This window comes from Oryx dammah, unplaced genomic scaffold, assembly GCF_014754425.2.
Source record: "Oryx dammah isolate SB20612 unplaced genomic scaffold, SCBI_Odam_1.1 HiC_scaffold_19, whole genome shotgun sequence".
Lineage (NCBI taxonomy): Eukaryota > Metazoa > Chordata > Mammalia > Artiodactyla > Bovidae > Oryx > Oryx dammah.
The window spans coordinates 36,339,468-36,360,973 of NW_024070203.1; the positions used below are offsets into that span (position 1 = coordinate 36,339,468).

General features: G+C 42.7%; 1 protein-coding gene across 1 annotated transcript in view; it reads left to right on the plus strand.

Annotated features, from left to right (window-relative positions):
- The window catches only part of FAM110B (family with sequence similarity 110 member B), a 145,675-nt gene that overhangs the window by 14,304 nt on the left and 109,865 nt on the right, over positions 1-21,506 (plus strand). The window contains exon 2 of the mRNA XM_040261262.1: positions 19,362-19,457. The gene's annotated coding sequence lies outside the window, so the exon portion shown is untranslated. The remainder of the gene's footprint in view (positions 1-19,361; positions 19,458-21,506) is intronic.

A 21,506-nucleotide genomic window follows, 5' to 3' on the forward strand; every position in this document is an offset into this window, starting at 1 on the left:
GTCATTTGTGAAGAGGTCTAGTTCAATTAGGTTTGGGTAGTCTGGAAAATGTTACCCACACCAGCCCTGGTCGGCAGCTCATTCATCCATCACGCGTGTTGAGGGTGTGTTTGCTCAGGCACCATGCTGACTGGGTGCTGGGCGTGAGGACTAATGATACATTGTCCCTGACCTCTAGAGTGACCTTCAAGCTATTATTTTTGAAAGATCATTCTGGCTTTGCCCACTGGGTCCCTATTTGGCTGCATCCATATAGAAGTGGATGATTCTGCATCTGGTCAGGGTTCTGGAACTGTAGTTGGAAATTATGGACCTTCTGGGCCTTCCTAGGTGGCTCTGGTAAAGAATCCACCTGCCAATGCCAGGAGACATAAGAGACCTATTCGATCTCTGGATCAGAAAGGTCCCTTGGAGTAAGAAATGGCAACCTGCTCCAGGATTCTTGCCTGGAGAATCCCATGGACTGAGGAGCCTGGTGGGCTACAGTCCATGGGGTCGCAAAGAGTCGGACACGACTGAGTGACTGAGTCTGCACGCATGCGTTGATCTTCTGAGCTCTTAGCAATCTAAGAGGCTGGTGGGAAATTCTTTTCAGAGTTGATGTAGCCCATCCATGGCCCTGTTTCCCTCACCTTTGATATTCCACATGTGTGGGAAGCGGGTGCAGGCCACATTCAGGTGGCGTGGAGTTATCTTAGACTCTGCTTGGATCACTTTCCTGAGGCAGCAGTCCCCCTGTCTGTCCTGCTCATCACCTGGGTTGCAGGATATTCCAGAAGTGGCCATATGACATTGCTACCTGTATTTTGGTGGAAGTGTAGTCAATATGTCCTGAGTTATTACCCACTGTGCTCGACACTTGACATGCTTACAGATTTGTGAAAAACACAAAAGACAAATAATTTGATGACAATCAATAAACTTTAGGCAGAAATGAAGCTCAACTATAGCAACTTAGAAGGAATTTTTGTGTGATTTCTTCTGTATTTTGCCCTGTTTCTATGCTTTAATTTTCTCTAAGTCCTGAAGTTTTTAAATTTTCTGTTTGTTTCATATTTTCTTTTCTTTTTTCTTAAAGGTATCTCACATCTTTTGGGGAAGAAGGCCGATTTAAAGTAAAACTAGAGGCTTTCTTAATGTTTGGTTTAGACGTTAGTTTTTTGAACTCTTTACCTTGGGATGCTAAGAGTTTTATATTTGACCTTATCAAAGCTTTCATATTAAATACTTAGATCAGCGATGAGCAGCTTTCTGATTTATTTATGTATTTTTTTGTAGATGAGAAAAAAAAATTGGAGGTTACTTTTTTTTCTGTTAAACATTACAAGACTTGTTGAGTCCTATGTAAAGGGGGATGAGGCCGAATTTTTACAGTTTAGTTATCTCTTGGGTAGAATATCTCAAAGATGGGTTTGATTAGATTTCTGGGCCACGAGCTAGGTACTCTGTGGGTATGTTTGGGTGGTTGCAGTACCCAGCAGGCAGGCCTCTGGGCTCCTGTGCCTGTGGAGAGCTGCTCAGGGTCCCCTGGGGGTACCTCATTTTTTTCTGAGAACAGCCTGTAGGGTGGTGTTACTATGGTCCCATGTAACGTGGTTGTCAGGAGCTGATATGGCCTCTTTGAGGTGCTGGCAAGGGGAAGAGCTGGTCTGGTGCCTGTACTCAGGGAGCCAGGGCAGTCAGAGAGGCCCCCACTGGTCTCCTAGCCTGGGCTCCCCTTTCCTGGGGTCATGCTGTTCACCACTCACACCCAGCCCGGGCTGGCAGGATGGAGTCAGCCTCCCCATCCTTGTCTTCCCAGCTGGAGATCTCTGCCCGTGGCTTCTCCCGAGATGTCCTGGGGTCCACTCTACCCTGGGGTGTCCCTCTGCCCCCTGCCCCCTCAAGCTGCGAGGGGCTGTTGGTGGATCGGGCAAGCAGAGGTCCAGAAGGGGTTGTGGACAGTCAGTGCTCTTTTCCCCACGCTGAGCCCAGAGTGTTCCAACCCTGACTCGTGTCCACCTCACCCATAACCTGCCTTTGTGGTTGCCATTTCCAGTTCCATCTTTTCTTTGAATATGTTGCCTCCTGTTCAGAAGCTCAGAGTCAGCTCCACGGTAGATTTAACAGAATCTATTCAGGGCCCTGTCTCAGCGGTGCATCGTTGTTGGAAAACAAGGTCATACCTCTCTTTAACACCAAAATAAACTGATAAATGCCTGTGAGTGGAGAAGGGGTGGAGCGAAGTGGCCGGCCTTCAATCCTGGGGCGTTTGTTACCAGCTGGAAAGGAGGCCAGGCCCTGTGTCTCTTGGAGACAGGAGTATCTGTGAATTGAGATCCTGGCCTCCTGTCTGCAGGGCGACACTTTTGTTTTCTGTCTGGCTTGGCAGAGAGTCAAGCAGAATGGGAGCCCTCAGGGTGAACTTGGTGTCACAGTTCTTCCTCGAAAGGCCCTTCGGGGTCATCTGCTCCAGTGGTCCGCCCTGTGGAACCCATTACACACTTGGGATTCTGGAGCATCCGAGTGGAAATGGAGTTGGGGGGCTGCCCAGGTGGTCTCCAGGATGACTGTGATGCAGAGGTAGCTTTAGGAGCCCTGTGTCTGGGCCATGATTCTCAGACTTAGCTCATCAGTCGCCTGAAGGGTTAAATAGTTGCTGGTCTTTTCCCAGAGTTTTTGATTCACTGAGTTTTGGAAGCCCTGAGAATTTGCATTTTTAAAAAAAACTATTAATTTTTATTTATTTTATCTGCACAGGGTCTTAGTTGCAACATGTGGGATCTAGGGCCCTGACCAGGGATTGAACCCAGGCCCTCTGCATTGGGAGCATGGAGTCTTAGCCACTGGACCACCAGGGAAGTCCCTGAGAATTTGCATTTTTAACACAGTCCCTGCTGTTACTGAACCACTGATCTGGGCAAAGTCCTCTTTTTTTCCTTTTGTGAGTAAACAAATATCATTGAAAAAAATTTTAATACTATCATGATATCTTTAGTGAATTAAATTGTTTTGCATTGAGTGTTTCCTTACCAATTCTTAATTGAGAACTTGTGATAATCACAAGTGACTATTCAAAGTTTTGGGTATTCTATTTTGGCTAATATAATTTCATCATGATTAAGTTCAATGTATTAAATAATGTCAAAATCTGTTAACTTTTGAAAACCATGATTTACAAAAAACACAAGTAGAAATATATATATAAATAGGAAATCCTGCTTGGGCAAATTGAAATGAAGACCTCAGTCCATTCAGTTAATAGTATCAGTCAATTGTACAGTTTTCAAAGCCAAATGATGGCTTCCCAGTGTTCATCTCAGTTATAGGAAAGGAAAACATACGATTTCTGGATTCAGTTAATGCATGTGTTTTATATTCCAAATTCCTTTAACAGTAGCATTTTTGAAAAATCAAATGATATGATACCTGAGGGCCTTCCCAGGTGACTCAGTCGTAGAGAATCCGCCTGCCAGTGCAAGAGACACTGGAGATTTGGGTTTGATCCCTGGGTTGGGAGGATCCCCTGGAAGAGGGCATGGCAACCCACTCCAGTATTCTTGGCCGGGAAATCCCATGAACAGAGGAGCCTGGCGGACTACGTAGTCCGTGGGGTTGCAAAGAGTTACATATGGCTGAGAGACTGAGCATGCTCACAGACACACAGATACATACATACATACTACCTGAAGCATTTAATCTAAAGGTTGCCAGATGCTTCATTTGAGATTCTCTAGGCACCACACAACTTTGCAGGGTCCTGGAGGGTTGGTGATTGAGGTTGAGTGTCTTGTAGGGAAAATGCTGCGAAGACAGAAAGGGTTATAAAAGCTCTCCCTGGGGTGGAGGAGATGACCTGTGTGTCACAGGCTCTAACTTTCTCACCATGAATCTGAAACAAAGTGGGTAATTTTTAATATAACACTGCTGTTTAATAAGCTGTGGACGTGTATGTTCTTCTCTAAGCATTTTGCTTTTGTCTTTAGTCTGTGTGCATTTTCATAGTGAAAATATCAATTCAGTTATGATTTGCTTTTGGGGGTGCCATTTAGTAAACATTTGAAGGCCTTCAAAAGCAAAACTATGATCTTCATATTTTCTTTATGATTATAATGGAAATCTGTTCTTGGACATATTCAGAGTTCATAAAATATTTTAAAATGTATTCAGTATAAGATGTCTTTGTTAATTAACATCAAGACTCTGGGCCATGAAAATGTACTTATTGCCTTAGATTTAAAAAATGTTTTTCTGAAATAACATCTTTGTGCTATGTGCTACGTTGGTCAGTCATGTCCCACTCTTTGCAAACCCATGGACTGTAGCCTGCCAGGTTCCTCTGTCCATGGGGGTTCTCCAGGCAAGAATACTAGAGTGGGTTGCCATTTCTTCCTCCAGGGGATCTTCCTGACCCAGAGATCAAACCCTTGCTTTTTTGTCTCCTGCATTGGCAGGGGGGTTTTTTACCACTAGCACCACCTGGGAAGCGCCAAATTTGGGGACTTTTAATATTTTTAGCTGAGTTAATGCTGTTCCTCCTTTCAGACAGATTGGCTCTTTTCAAAAACTGTTTTAGAGTACATAAAGTTTACATTCTTGGAATACTTTTTCTTATTTCAACAAAAGTCAGTTAGATGCTATTAAATTGATTAAATTTAAATAAATAGAGTGAAGGTAGTTTCTAAATTTAGTCTTAGGTCCTTAAGTAAAATTGCCCTCAGTGAGCTGAAACTTTTTTTTCCAAGTTACAAGGATTTAAAGTGACACCTAGTAAAATGTGTATTCTATAATTAAAATAAATCCCATTTGGAAATAAATTTGACTCATAGAAAGTTGAACTATTTCTTATTATATCATTCAATTCATTCTATTTTTATGGTTTAATTATATAGTTGACCCATTTAATCTAAATACCTCACAAAATAGAAACTAGGGTATCTTTTAAACAATTTTAGAATCTGAGCTATCCGCCTTCTCTTTGGTGAGTGGAGCCAGAGAGAACCAGAACAGGTATTCTCTGTGCCTTTTTGATGATCTTTTTATCTATGAAATAGATACTTTTAGATAAATGATTGCCCTGGCCACAAAGAACACTGGGAGCTGACATGCAATCTGTGTTGCCTACTGTTGCATAACCAGTGACCCCAAAACGTAGTGGCCCCAAAGGATAAAGGTTTCCCACTGTTGCATTTCTCTGGGAATTCAAGAGTCTTGGAGGCTGCAGTCAGGGGTTGCCAGGACCACAGTCACCTGGAGGAACTGCATCCAAGGTGGATGGCAGGTGGGTTGATGCTGCTGTTGGTGGGTTAGGGAGAGCTCAGTTCACCCTCCCCAGGGGCCTTTCCTGGATACTCTTTGTTTTGGTTAGAGGTCAACTTCTTGTTCAGGGAAGCGCCAGAAGGGTGATCCTTCCTTGTCTCAGACTGGCTCGCTGCCCAACTCCAGGGATTTTGTCCTGAGGTGCCTCCTGGTGCCAGGATGTGCCAGGCGCCAGCTTCTGGGCCCCCAGGAGATGTGGATGCCATGAGCAGACACACAGGTGCAGAATGTGGGGTGAGGCGACACACCCAAGGAGGCTTCCCTGAAGAGGGTCCCACCTGGATGCAGTCCAGTCTTCCTTCCTCTTGGGGAAAGGTGGGTGTTGGTAGGTGAAGGGATGGGCTGGCCGTGGGGAGCTGGTCAGGGAGAGATTCGGACAGAACTTCTAGCCAGGTGGGCAGGACAAGGTCGAAGGACTGAGTCCAGTTACCTTCTTCCCGTCCTTTGTGGGCTTGTCATACATTTTACTTCTACATGTATTATTCTGTGGGCTCCCAGGTGGCTCAGTGGTAAAGAACCCACCTGCCAGTGCAGGAGATAGAAAAGACACAGGTTCCATCCCTGGTTGGGGAAGATCCCCTGGAGGAGGGCTTGGCAACCCACTCCAGTATTCTTGCCTGGAGAGTCCCACGGACAGAGGAGCCTGGCATGCTACAGTCTATAGGGTCGCAAAGACTCGGACGTGACTGAAGCGACTTAGCACACAGGCACACATGCGTATTATTATAGGTTGCTTTACAGCCAGATACCTTTTTAAAGAATGTTTTGTTTCACTTCTTGGGAGTGCAAGCTATTTCTTCCTGATGGAGATCAGGATAGAGTAAGAAGTGGACATTCAGATCTCTCAGAATGAAGCTAAAGTCTGAGTTACATTTGTAACTTAAAAAAAATTTTTTTAAGATACTTTAAAAAACATTTATCCCCGCATTTATCTTTTCTGTTCTCTTCATCCCTTCCTGTATTTTTCAGTTTTTCCATTTGGTACTATTTCCCTTCAACCTGAAGGACTTTCTCTGTCATTTAGTGCAGTGTGGGTCTGCTAGGAACAGAGTTCAGCTTTTGTTTAACTGGAAACTTCTTTCATTTGCCTCCATTTTTGAGGGATAATTCTGCCACATATAAGATTCAAGATTGGCAGCATTATTTTTCCTCTTAGCCCTTTAGCTATGCTATTCCATTCCTTGTTTTTTAAAGATTTTTTTTTATGTAAACAATTTTTGAAGTCTTTATTGAATTTGTTACAATACTGCTTCTGTTTTACTTTTTGTTTTTTTGGGCCATGAGGCATGTGGGATCTTATTTCCCTGACCAGGGATCAAACCCACAACCTTGCCTTGGAAGGTGGAGTCCTAACCATTGGACCACCTGGCAAGTCCCTCTGCTGTTCCACTGTTTCCCTGGGCCCTGATGAGAAGTTGAGCATCCTTATTTTTGTTCTGCTGTGTGTCTTTTCTCCTTGCTTTTTAAAAGTTGTTTCTATGTTTTATTTTTAGCAGTTAGACTATCATATAGATGGGTCTAGTTTTCCTGGTATTTACCTGTTTGGGATTTATTGAGCTGCTTGAGTTGGTGGGATGACTTTTTCAAATTTAGAACATTTTGTTCATATTTCTTGAAATATTTTAATCCTATTGTTCTCTTTTCTCTCCTCTAATTACTGTACTTGTTATCTCAGTAAATGATATTAATTCTCAAATCATTGATACTTAGTTCTTTTTTTCCTGTTCTTTTTCTCTGTTTAATTTGGAGAATGTAAGGTTACTGACCTGTTCTTTTGCAGTGTCCAATTAGCAAACCCACTTAGTAAATTTATTTCAAATCTTGTATTTTTAGCCCTAGATTTTTATTTAGTTCTATTTTAGAGTTTCTATTCTGTCCTAAAATAACCAATCTCTTCTCCCATTATATACTTATTTTCCTATAAATTTTTTAACATATTTATTATAGTTAAAGTCCCCAACTACTCATTTCATTAATGGAGTAGAAATTCTCTTTTTCTTAACTGTTCATTCTTAATTATGGATCACAGTTTCCTATTTCTTTATATATTTTGTAATTTAAAAAATTGTATTCCAGGAGTCATGAATAAAATAGTAGATTGAAGTATAATATTTTGTTTGTTTCACTTCTTGGAGAGTGCAGGCTCTTTCTTTTTTAATATTAATTTTCACTGGAGTATAGTTGCTTTTCAGTGTTGTGTTAGTTTCTGTTGTACAGTGAAGTGACTCAGCCACGCATATACATATATCCTCTCTTCCTTGGATTTCCCTCCTATTTAGGTCACCATAGAGCATTTTGTAGAGTTCTCTGTCCTTATAGCAAGTTCTCATTAGTTATCTATTTTATACATAGTATCAATAGTTTGTGTGTGTGTGTGTGTGCTCAGTTGTTAGTATCAATAGTGTGTGTGTGTGTGTTCAGTTGTGTCCAACTCTTTGTGGCCCTGTGGACTGTAGCCTGCCAGGCTCTTCTGTCCATTGAATTTTCCAGGCAAAAATACTGGAGTGGGTTGTTATTTACTTCTTCCAGGGATCTTCTCAACCCAGGGCTCAAACTCACATCTCCTGTGTCTTCTGCATTGGCAGGTGGATTCTTTACCACTGAGCTACCAGGGGAACCCATATATATGCATTCTTAAAGTAAATGCCTGAAACTGAGAAGTCAGCCAGTGAGTTCCCTTGCCCTCTGGCCCTGGATTGACTGGAAAGCACTGGCAGATGATCACTGCCCAGCTGAGTGTATGAGTGACATTCTTCTAATTTTTCCTTTTCCCAAGACTGAAATCTGTGATACCTGTGCTATTCAAATGAGCCACCGCTGCCAACAGAACAAGATATCTGAAAGGGAATAAAAAGTAAAATCAAGCATTGTTCTCTCAAACTTGCCCTGAGACAAACTCCTTTTCCTTTATGTAACTGACTCATCAAATGTAGGTCAGAGAACAGTAAGAGTTAAAGATTCAGAAATAGAGTGCATTCATAGCTTTGTGGTTGCTTTAAGGGGCTCCTCAGACAGTAAGAAATAGAACAGATCTATTTATCATAGGTCTGAGGACTGTGAAATCCAAGGTCAAGGTGTAGGCAGATTCCATGTACCATAAGGGCTAACTTCTTGTTCATGACAACACTCTTTTTGTTTCTGAGTTCTTGCTTGGCAGAAGATGCAAGGAAGCTCTCTGGGGTCTCTTTGATAAGGGCACTAATCCTGTTCTTGAGGGCCCCATCCTTGCCACCTAACCACCTCCCAATACCATCACTTTGGGGTTCAGGATTTCAATGTATTAATTTTGAGGGAAGACATTCAGTCCATCGCAATGGCATTCCTTAGTAGTAATGGTTGAAAGGAGTGATTATTTACCATCTTTCAGGTTCCAAATCACTGGTGTTAAATGTATTGCCATTTAATTTAGAACAACCCCAAGCAGAACTGAGATCCAAATTTGGATGGTTTGACTGTAAAACAGACACCTTTAACCACCAAGTTATAAATACTACCTAGTTCAAACACTTCTTTGATGATGAATCAATTTATTTTTTATGTGTTAGATTGTTTTGTCAATCACTTCTTGTTCAACCAGTAATATTTTATCTAACATCTACTTTATCATGGACATTGTTTTGAGAGTAGAACATGATAGACATGAAAGAATTCAAAGACTGTGAAACATGCAATTTAGCTGAAAAGTAAGGCTTACATAAAAGAGCCAAACAGCCCAAAAAATGCTACAAAAGATCGTACAGTAAATCCTCTGTTTTATGGAGCAAGCTATATTTCTTACCATGCAATTTAGCAGAACTGCCTTAAATGTAATAGAGCCATTAATTTGATGTTTACTCGTAGTGTCAGTCTTTCCCTGCCAGTCCTTTATACTGATATTAATTTCCCAAAGCTCTAAAGATATTAATAGCCTACAGGAGACATTGAATATAAAAAGTTAAGTCCTCAAAAAAAAAAAAGTTAAGTCCTCTACAAAATTGCGCCCTGACTTATTTTAGAGACATGCCACTAGCCTGGCTCATAGCTCTCCTTGCTCACGTGCTAGGGGGACAGCATCGACAGGTTGAGGGGTGTACCAGGGAGAGAGGGACTGAGAGCAGCTTTCTGCAGGGCTGGTGATGCTCGTTTTTCTGGAGGTGGCCAGTGCAGTCAGGCTCTTTCTGTTGTAAACACAGTGATGTATATTTTTTTGTTGTTTACAAGTCATGTCGGACTCCTGTGAACCCGTGGACTGTTGCCTGCCAGGCTTCTCTGTCCATGAGATTTCCCAGACAAGAATACTGGAGTGGGTTGCCATTTCCTCCTTCACGGGATCTTCCCAACCCAGGGATCAAACCCATGTCTTCTGCATTGGCAGGTGTGTTTTTTACCATTGAGTCACTAGGAAGCCCAATGCATATTCAGCCCCTCCGTTTTTGTGGCCCTGCTGAGTGAGAAGCACCTGGCTGTACATTTCCATCCTGAAGGCCGTTTTCCTGTGACTTGAAAAGTAAGAAGTGCCCAGTAGATACCTGCTACCCTGGGCGCTGAATGAACCCAGAGGACATGGTGCTGAGTGGAGTATGCCAGTCAGAAAAGGACTTCTACTGTCTCCTCCTGCTCATAGGAAGTACCTAGAGGAGTCAGAGTCCTAGAAAGAGGGAGAGAGAGTAGAGTAGTGGTTGTTAGGGGCAGGAGAGAGAGGGACTATCCTGCTGGCTCAGACGGTAAAGAACCCTCCTGCACTGCAGGAGACCAGGTTCTACCCCTGGTCAGGAAGATCTCTTGGAGAAGGAAATGACAACCCAGTCTAGTATTCTTGCCTGCAGAATCCCATGGACAGAGGAGCCTGGTGGGCTGTACTGTCCATGGGGTTGCAGAGTCAGACACGACTAAGCACACACACAAGGAGAGAGGGGAACAGACTTTAATACTTAATGGGTACAGGATTTCAGTTTTTTGAGATGAAGCAGTCTAGAAATGTTTGGTGGTGATGGTCACACAACAGTGCAAAAGTACCTAATGTCACTGAACCATATCTTTAAAAACAGTTACAATTGTAAATTCTATGTTGTACATATTTTCCCACAATTAAAAAAGTATAAAAATATAAAACATGATGCCTCAATAAAGCTTGTGTTTAAGTGTTAACAAAAAAAGTACCCAGTAGATTATATTACATTTTATTAACATCATGCTGAATTTTTGTAGAGGAGCAGAAAATACCAGTATTGTTGGCGCTGTTCTCCACATGCTTATTAATGAGAAGAATAGCTTTTTTTTTGTTTTTAAGAGGAAGCTGAAAGTAGAGATCCTTTGGCCTGAAATTATTGCCACCTGCTCTGGAAAGCCCTTGAAGGAGACTCCAGTTATATTTCTCACCTAGACTGGAGAGCCCAAACCTCAGGGTTGTGAAACAGGTCTGTTCTCCTAAGGATCAAAAAATAGTAATAATAATAATAATGTGGGAAAACTGTGCCCACATTCTCAGTGAACATAAGGAGTGTGTGCCTTTCAAACAACTTAAGTGATTCTTGGAGCTCCTGTAGTCCAACATTGACTATATCGTGTAGACTAATTTTTTAAGGGAAAAAAAAAAGATTTGAATCTCATCAACACTATCTCTTACTTGGTATTTAATAGATGCCCAAGAGGATGGAAGTTTGCCAGTTTATAATCAAAGCAGAAAACAGAAATTTGTTGACATAATTTCTTGGCATGATATACTAGGATTATTTGAATAGTATTACATAATTTCTATTTTTGGTTTTCAAGGAACATAGTGACTTATTTAATAGTCATTTAAAAATTAAAATTTATAGAAGTATAATCATAATATGACCCAGTAATTCCACTTCTGAATATATACCCAAAAGAATCCAAAGTAAGGTCTAGAAGAGATCCTTGTTTGAATACACCCGTGTTCACAGCAGCAGTATTCACAACTGCTAAAATGCGGAGGCAATTCGTGTCCATCAAATGATGAATGACTAATCAGAATGTGGCTGATACACAATGCAGGACTCTTTAGTCTTAAACAGGGAAGAAACTCTGACATATGCTACAACATGGATGAACCTTGAGGACATTATGCTAATTGGAATAAGCCCATCACAAAAAGACATACAGTATGATTCCACTCGTACGAAATGCCCAGGCAAATCATGGAGACAGAAATTAGAATGGTTGCCAGGGGCTGAGGAAGGAAGGGGGAATGGGGAGTTATTGTTTAATAGGTCTGGAGTTACAGTTTTACAAGATAAAAGGTATTCTGGAGATGGATAGTGGTGATGTGTACAGCATTGTGACGTATTTAATACCACTGAACTGTACACTTAAAGACAGTTAAGAGGGCAAGTTTTATGTATTGTGTATTTTACCATAGTAGAAAAAAATGAAAGAAAATTTAAATATCAGCTTCCAGAAAAGATAAATGCTTTCTATCTTAGGTTTTAGTGGGTTCCTTATCCCTGTTTTTTTTCTCGACAGAAATGTTTTTCATAATGTAGGTTAGCAAGAGATTTTGCACATAAAGATTTGAGTAACTACAAAATACATGTTTCTACAGTAGGTTCTGCTGGATGGAGAAGTACAAAGTGATTTGGTTTTTTTTTTTTTTTTTTTTTTTTCAGTGTTTTGAGGAACCTTGACACTGCTTTCCACAGTAGCTGAACCAGTTTACATTCCCACCAGCAGAGTACAAGTCTTTCTTTTTCTCTACATCCGCAGCAACTTTTGTTATTTATGGTGTTTGATGATAGTCATTCTGACAGGTGTGGGGTAATAGCTTATTGTGGTTTTGCTTTGTTTCTCTCTGGTGATTAGTGCTGGTGAGCACCTTTTCATGTGCCTGTTGGCCATCTGTGTGTCTTCTTTGGAAAAACACTTATTCATTCACATCCTCTGCCCACTGTTTAAGTGTGTTGTTTGTTATTTTGATACTGAGTTGTGTGAACTCCTTATGCATTTTAGATATTAACCGCTTATCAGATGAATCGTTTGCAAATATTATCTCCCATTCAGGAAGTTTTCTTTTTGTTTTGTTGATGGTTTCCTTTGCTGTGCAAAAGCTTTTAAATTTAATTAGGCCCCAATTGTTTATTTTTGCTTTTATTTCCTTTGCCGGAGGAGACAGATATAAGAAAATATTGCTACAAGTCATGTCAAAGAGTGTTTTGCTTTTGTTGTCTTCTAGGAGTTTTATGGTTTCCTATCTTATATTTAGGTCTTTAATCCAATTTGAGTTTATTTTTGTAAATCAAGTGAGATTGTAAATACAGTGACTTTGGAAGAACCGTGTTGACTAAAAAGAAAATCTCTCTTAGTTTATTTTGGATTTGGGAAGTCTCTGGTTTTGTACAAGTTTAAAATTTTTGAAGGAAGGAAGCACCTCTGCATAGCATATTAGCATATTAGTCCCACAGAATATGTCAAGATCATTCTGGTTTATATTTACGTTCTTCCGTCTAAATAACCATCCCACCCATCTCGGCTGGTGCTCAGTCAGGGAACCACTGTAAACTCTATTTGTTTTGTTATTTTATTAATCTCTTCTAAATGAGCTATTATTTCCAGCTGTGTGTTAGTCGCTCAGTTGTGTCCAACTTTTTGTGTCCCCATAGGCTGTGCCTGCCAGGCTCCTCTGTCCATGGAATTCTCCAGGCAAGAATACTGGAGTGGGTAGCCATTTCCTTCTCCAGGAGAGCTTCCCAACCCAGGGATAAAACCTGGGTATCCCACATTGCACTTTCCATCTGAGTCACCAGGGAAGTCAATTTCCAGCTACTAACTCAGAATCATTAAAACCCTGGAAAATGACAATGTATATAATTGGATTGCAAGCAATTAATAACCGTGCTAGGTTTAAAAAATATTTGTATAGTAAGCTGTGTGTCAGAGTACCATTTTGAAGAGCGTTAAGACGACAGAGGATGAGATGGCTGGATGGCATCACTGACTCGATGGACGTGAGTCTGAGTGAACTCAGGGAGTTGATGATGGACAGGGAGGCCTGGCGTGCTACGATTCATGGGGTCGCAAAGAGTTGGACACGACTGAGCGACTGAACTGAACTGAACTGAAGAATGAACAGTTGAGATGGGCAACATTTGTTTTAATATATTATTTGAAACTAGGTGCATTTATGTTTAAAAATATTTTTGTGACATTGACATTCAGTTCCGTTCAGTCGCTCAGTCGTGTCCGACTCTTTGCGATCCCATGAATCACAGCACGCCAGGCCTCCCTGTCCATCACCATCTCCCGGAGTTCACTCAGACTCATGTCCATCGAGTCAGTGGTGCCATCCAGCCATCTCATCTTCTGTCGTCCCCTTCTCCTCCTGCCTCCAATCCCTCCCAGCATCAGAGTCTTTTCCAGTGAGTCAACTCTTCGCATGAGGTGGCCAAAGTACTGGAGTTTCAGCTTCAGCATCATTCCTTCCAAAGAAATCCCAGGGTTGATCTCCTTCAGGATGGACTGGTTGGATCTCCTTGCAGTCCAAGGGACTCTCAAGAGTCTTCTCCAACACCACAGTTGAAAAGCATCAATTCTTCGGCGCTCAGCCTTCTTCACAGTCCAACTCTCACATCCATACATGACCACTGGAAAAACCATAGCCTTGACTAAACAGACCTTAGAAACATTTTACAGGTTTTCCATTGTGACATTCTTCAGAAAATTCTACCTTGGATATTTATGGGTTTGAGAAGGAAATGGCAACCCACTCCAGTATTCTTGCCTGGAGAATCCCATGGACGGAGGAGCCTGGTGGGCCACAGTCCACGGGGTGGCAAAGAGTCGGACACGACTGAGCGACTTCACTTTCACTTTCACTTAAGTGTTACTGTATGTAGAGAATCAGTGAACAGAACACATCTGAGTGAATTTATTGAAACTTTTCATATGCCTCTTTTTTTGTCAAGTCTAGAGAAATAGATCTATTTCAACTCAGTCCAAAGAAATTAATTGTTGAAACACATGAAAGCCCTCTTTTTAAGGTGAGTTCACAGCATGTGAGGAGCCTGACAGTGAGGTGATTATGGTCTTTTTAGTTTGAATCTCAAGAAGATGTCTCTAGCTGTATGATCCTGCCTTTTGGGAAATACAAGTTAATTTTCCAGAATGTTTAGAAATCAGTGATTCATAATCGAGTCACTCTTCTGTGCCTGGCATCTTCGCATGTTTTTACTGAAACATCTAACTCCAAAATAGGGACTGTTTCCATTTGTTGATGAAAAGTGGGCAGAAGGAGGTGGCTCAGCTACGAGGCCCCGTCCAGTGAGTGAACACCTCTTTAGCTACTTCCTTTGCGATCTGTTGGCATTTAATCTTCAAGATGACCTGTGAGGTCCTGGCTGTAGTTATCTCCATCTCCAGACCAGGAAATCTGGCCTCTGAGAGGTTTATTCACTCAAGGTCACATGGTTACTGAAGGTGTGAGAGCAGGATTGAACTCAGCTGATGGAAGAATACTCAAGAGTCTCCATCAGGTAAATATTTTGGTTCCGGCGCTGTAGTCCAGCTTCGACTGCCTGGATTCCTTAGGGAGTCACCACCTTTATATTCTGTAGCTCCAGGGATGTGTGTTTGCCTTGACTTAGGGCTTCCCTGCCCTGACAGTAAAGAATCTGCCTGCGATACAGGAGAGATGCAGGTTCAATCCTTGGGTTGGGAAGATCTCTGGAGAAGGGAATGGCAACCCTCTCCAGTATTCTTGCCTGGAGAATCCCTATGGAGAGAGGAGCCTGGTGGGCTACAGTCCATAATGTCACAAAAGAGTCGAGTATGTCTGAGCGACTAACACCCCCATCCCCATACAAACACATTGTATGAGACTCCTAGTTGCTCCATGTCCATGCAAAACACTTGACGTTTTTATCCTTGTAACTTTAGCCATTTTCATGAGTATACAGCAGCATCTCATTGAGGTTTTAGTTTGCATTTCCTACTGACTAGTTATGTAGCAGAGCCCCTGTGCTCCCTTGGCACTGGTTTTCTTTGCTGAAAATTTGTGTTCAGATCCTGTCTATTTTTTTGGTTGTGCTGGATCTTCATTGCTACACTTGTGCTTTCTTTGGTTGTGGAGAGGAGCTGTGGGCCTCTCACTGTAGAGCCTTCTCTTGTTGAAGGAGCATGGGCTCTAGAGCCTGAGGGCTTCAGTGGTTGTGGCTCACAGGCTTAATTGCTCAGAGGCATATGGGATCTTAGTTCCTGACCAGGAATCGAACCCATGTCCCCTGCACTGGAAGGTGGATTCTTACAACTGGACCACCAGGAAAGTCCTCTCTCTCTCTCTTTTTTTTTTTATGTTGTTGTCTTTCTCTGAGTTTTAATACCATTAATGAGGTAATGTGGAGAATTATAAAGAAAGTAGTTTCTTGCTGACATATTTTCAGGAAAGGAATATCTTTAATGGACATTTTGTTTCCTACACCATTTTCTTTTCCTTTTTTTGCACATATATAGCAGGAACTGCCGTCATCTCTTGGCTTGTGTTAATTTTCCTTGCCTTGCTTTGCTACATGTACTTTTTACTGATTCTGTCAACTCATAATCTCTGGGAAAACCACTTGTGAAGGTACTGATTATGCCTCTAAACACACATGCACATATATCCATCCATCACAGGCAAACCTTGACTCCCCTACCACTGTGAGGGCGCCCTAGTGATCCCAGTGGACACTCTGCAGTGGACACAACATCCTCTCCTGCTTTTTGGTTCCCCTGCACCCACCGCTGTTCAGTGTAAATTACTGGGGAGTCAACTAGTGACTGTTGGTGATGATAAGCTGCTGACTGGGGTAGGTTAAGTGCTCTTGAATGACTCCAGTTTTACAGAACAAGAGATCTTCTAAACTGATGGATGTAGTCGTAAATTAGTTTGAAATCCTTACTTTAAAAACTGCTTCTGTAAGCTTTAGAATACCGAGATTTTGCTTGATAGCTAGCTATAAAATCTACTTGGAAAAAAGTATTGTAGCAAAGCTGTGATTGTGATTTGGCTATGAGTTGTTGTTGTTTGATCACTTGACCCCATGGACTGCAGCACACCAGGTTGCCCTGTCCTCCACTATCTCCCAGAGCATATCATCCAAGCATCTCATCCTCTGTTCTTTCTTTCTCTTCCTGCCCTCAGTCTTTCCCAGCATCTGGGTCTTTTCCAGTGAATCAGCTCTTCACATCAGGTGGCCAAAGTATTGGAGCTTCAGCTTCAACATCTGTCCTTCCGAAGAATAATCAGGGTTGATTTCCTTAAAGATGGACTGATTTGATCTCCTTGCAGTCCAAGGGACTATGAATAAGACAGGGTAATTCTATTTTTATTTTGTAAAATAATTAAATTAATTTAATTACTTTTGACTATGCTCAGTTTCTGTTGCTGCGTATGGGGTTTCTCTAGTTGGGGTGGGCGGAGGCTACTCTCAAGTTGTGGCCCGTAGGCTTAGTTTCCTTGCAACATGTGGGGTCTTCCTGGACCACAGATCAAACCTGTGTCTGAGTCTGCTGTATTGCCAGATGGATTCTTAACCACTGGACCACCAAGAAAGTCCAGTAATTCTGTTTTTAGAGTAGATGTTTCTAGGTTAGACAACCTAAGAGTATTTCATGGCCTTCAGTGGTTTATTCTAGCTGTATCTGTGGACCAAAGGCAGAATATGTTCTTGATCATTGTGAGCCATGTTTTGTATTAATATGGGGTTCCCTGGTGGCTCAGACAGTAAAGAATCTGCCTGTCAATGCAGGAAACAGGGGTTTCTATCCCTGGATTGGGAAGATCCCCTGAAAAAGGAAATGGCAACCCACTCCAGTATTCTTGCCTGGGAAATAACAGAGGGGCTTGGCAGGCTACAGTCCATGGCGTCTCAAAGAGTCGTACATGACTGAGCAACTAACACTTGTATTAATATAAAGTTGAGTTGATTCATCAAGACGTGTCCATGCTGTGTGGGATAATGAATGAGTAGAAAAGCTGATGAAACTGTGAGCTCATGGGGGGTTGCTTTTGAAATTTATGATCTGATAGAGCACTGGACTGGCAGCTAGCAGATCTGAGATCTAGAACCAGCTTTGCTGTGTGACTTTGGAGAGGTCACTTGGCCACTCTGGGCTTTCCTCTGCTCTGAAATGAGTCAGTTGAAAGACTGGTGCTGTGAATTATTTTTATGACGATGGTTTTGAGGTCACGTGACAACTCTGAAAATAATTCCAGTCTTGAAGTTCTTCATCTGTGGTGTTATTCCTCATTCCAGACATATTTGCGTGGCTTGTCTGTCTTTATTGCTTTCTCTTTGTTACTCTTTATTACTTTCTCTCTTCCAAAGTAAGAGAAGGAAAAGGTAAAAATAATAATAAAGATGAAAAGGAATTTTTGATACAATATTAGAACAAAACAAAAGCCTGTTTTCAAAATAGTAAAATGCAAAACTTTTTACTTTGTTATTATGGGTCACAGTCAATTCAAATTGGGCCCAAAGGTGTTTTGGATTAAAATTTCTCTAATGTCCTCATAAATGTTTGTGATTTTATTCATTTAAATTTTTGGTGTCCCTTATATTTCAGCAAGCAAACAAAATCTTAAACTGCAGGCAGTAAGCAATCAAAAAGAGCCCATAGAACTTGGGGTTTATGTTTCTATTTTAGTTTAGGGCTAATTCTGACTTTATGTTCCTGTTGAGTAGTGAGACAAAGGGAAAATAGATTATTTTGAAAGTTTTGAATGTGAGAGTGGGAATTATCAGTGTTAGTTATTGAAATAGACATTTTCAGGCTTGCTTTTTACTTCTTCCAAAGCGATTCAGAATCGAGGTCAAGATCTGCAGCCTTACTCATGAGCTCCCGGCACACTGTCCACTACATATTACTCCAGAAAGGAACTGATGATGCTGGGGAAACTGGCGTCCACGTTAATGAAGTGGCTCTCAGGCATCATCTGTCGAAGTCCCAAATGCCTCCTTAAAGAATCACGCTGTTGATTACTCCTGTACCCGTGCAAAACATGGAATAAATCTCAAAAAAAAGGTATCTATGACAGAGCATCTTCCTTCCCTGTTGCCTGGCTCCCACTGTCAAGTAAACAAAGATGTCATTATCTGGCTGACGGCACCAGACGAAAGCAGATGCTAAAGGAAAAGATGGTTAAGTTTCCATCACATTTTCTTGAGCTGCTAGCTGTCCACATAACAATCACTCTCAGGATTCATCCAAGTGTCTCCAAATAGAGTAAGAACATTTACAGAAGTGGCCACCCACTCCGTGTATTCTTGCCTGGGAAATCCCATCGACAGAGGAAACTGATGGGCTATAGTCCATGGGGTTGCAAAAGAGTCAGACAGGCCTTAGTGAGTAAACAACAGACCTAAGAACACTGACTTTCCTCCAAAAAGCCTCAGTTTCTTTCCACGTTTGTAAAGTGGAGTAACATTGTTTCTGGACCTGAGTACGTGCCCAGTCAGTGTTAATTATTTCCTTCCGAAAAATGAAATACTCAAAAACTGGGGTAGTGTCGCCTCCAAGAGCTGACCTTGCATCAGGAGAATAAAGAAAACCCAGGACAATGAGGCCCGTGTTTGTGAGCTCTGGTAGGAACTGCCTTTGGAGGACAAGATAAGAGAAAATGCTGACTTGTAATATTTTATTCCCTTGCAAACATTAACAAAGTTTCTGCAGTACAAACAACATATCTCTCTCTCCTCCCCAGTTAGGCAGTTTCTTGTGAGGAGGCGACATCATTTCCTGCTCGGTTTTGTGAATTACAAGGATGCTGTGTCCTACTGGGGATGCTGGGCTTGGAATGAGGTAGAGAGAGGCTCACAGGGATCTCCAGGCTAGTGGCAGCCCACAGGCTCTTTAAGTTGTTTTCCATTAAGGGCACAAGCAAAGCCCACCTTATAGTTGACTTTTGTCTTTTTCCCAAATCAAGCAGCTCTATAAGAAAGAGGCTTCGGACCCAGATTTTTCTCAGGTAGATTAGGAAATACACACTCTCTGTTACATGGTGAAACTTAGTTTCTCTTTAATAATACTTGAAAAACTAATCACTTTTCTTCTCCAGGATAATCATAATCATCTCTGTTCTTTTATTTTAGCTGTCTCCAACTGGACATCCAGGGTGACTCTCCTGTTCTTTCTGACTCTTGAATTGGAAGCTAACAAGACTCTACAGCCTGGAAACAAAGTAAAAGGTAATACATGTTAAAAACTGTGTTATTAAATTCATGTGTACATCTGATGATCATAAAGCAACGGCAGCTCCTTATTTGTCGAGCGGAGTTTGGGTGTCCTTCCTGTTTTCCCACTTCTTCCTCCTGTCCCTCTCCCCTCACCAGCCCTCCCCATCACCACCACCCAATCCCTCCTTGTCTTCTCTCTCTGTCTCCTCCTTCCCTTTCCTTCCTCTCTCTTGTTCACACGTATTCACTCAACAAATGGGTGTGTGGAGTCTGTCCTGTGGGGTCACTGGCAGGAGTGGGAGGGACACCCTCTGAAAAGGACCTCCCCCCAGCTCTGTGCTGGCAGGTCTGAGTGAGAGGCAGTCCTTGCTTCTGGCTGTGCCCAGAGCACTCCCTCGCCAACCACCCGGGCCCTGAAACGTGTGCACTTCCCTGGCTCTCTTTGAGGTTGCCCGGGTGCTTGCTTACAGTTGCTTTTTCTGCAAATCTGGGGCTCTTCGAGGCTCAGTCCCTCATCAGCGGACTGCCACCCGACAGATGAATTTGTAAACACTCTCACTTGGTGTGAGACCTGCTGTATTTTCTCCAATCACTAACAGAACACGTATTATGCAAAAAATTTAAATGACCCCGATCTGTAACATAGAATGTGACTGGTCTCTCCCCAAAGCCCGGAGAGGACACTGGCTAAATTTGGGTGCACACACACACTTTAATCGCTTTCCTCTCTGCATAGACTCATGTTGTTAGTAAACGTGCTTAGTCTCTAATAAGTGCCCTAATCCCACAGGGTAAGATTCTGTGGAGAAAGGTGGTTTCATAATTTCTGCTGATGGCCACGCCTTCTTTCTTCCTTCTGCGTGGCCCTTGCAAATGCAGATGGCGGGTTCTGTGAGCTGGGGACCGTGGGTGCTCCCTTGTGCCTGTTCATTTTGGTGGCTTCTGCCCTCATTTAGTAAACTGATGTTTACTCACCCCATCTTGCCTTGATAATACATTAGTCGTGCCAGGATTCTGGAGAGAACTGGGGCTCAGGTGCTGCCAGCTAGGGTGAGCATCCTTGTCCTGGATGCTGGGTGGGAACGGTGAGCTCCTCCCTTGGCTAAAATCCTCCTTCGTGGTACACCACCACCAGCCTGGCTCTGGAGACATTGTTGCATCTCTGCTTGGCACCTCTGTCTGTCCTTAAGGAGCCAGCAGTCTCCCTCCTGGTGGGACTGCCCTCACCTGACTTTCTGCCTCCCTCCTAGAGGGCAGGGGCCTCATCTCGCTTCTGAGACACCTGGCTCCTGCCTCCTTCTTCAGCCTCGGTCGCCTTCTCAAATACCCTCTGACTCTACCCCATCCCCACTTGATGCCCCTCTCAACTGAATATTCGAAAGCAACTGGCCACGATTCCACAGCCCTTGGTGCACTGTTCTCCCGGGTGTCTGTCTGTCTGTCTCCATGCATTGTCAGCAGCTGAGGGAGACCCTGGCCTGTTCAGCTCAGTGACCAAGAGAGCCTGTTGTGGTCCAGCGTATGGTTGACTGTAGGAACTAAGAGATGGATGAGTGTTGGGAGGACATCAGGCATCGTCCCTACCCGGTCTCTTTATCCTGGGGTGTAGGCACTGCCTGTATCCCGTGGGATGCCGTGTATGCTGGTCAGATGTTCCGGGGACCGTGGAGCAGTGCTAGCTTTGAGGCAAGGCATATTTTCCTGACTGTGAGTTCTTCTAGGAAACTTGAGATGGTCCTCAGTTAGATTTATGAGTTGGCTTATGGGTGGGGGGGCTCCAGCTCTGGGCAGCCCAGCTCTGGTCCCCTCTCATCTGCTGTTGGAGCTCTTCTCGTAGGTGGATAGAGCCAGAACTTCCTGGGGCTGGTGGCTTTGGTGACAGTGGGCTCCGGGTCAGCATCTGGACTCAGCCACATGCAATGTGCATGATGTTGGAAAGCTGTTCACTTTCTGTGCCTCAGTTTCTTCACCTGTCACATCAGGATACAGGCAGTATCCACATCATAGGCTCCTTGTGAGCATCAAAGGATGAGTTGCTGTGTAGGCTGGTGCACAGGAGAT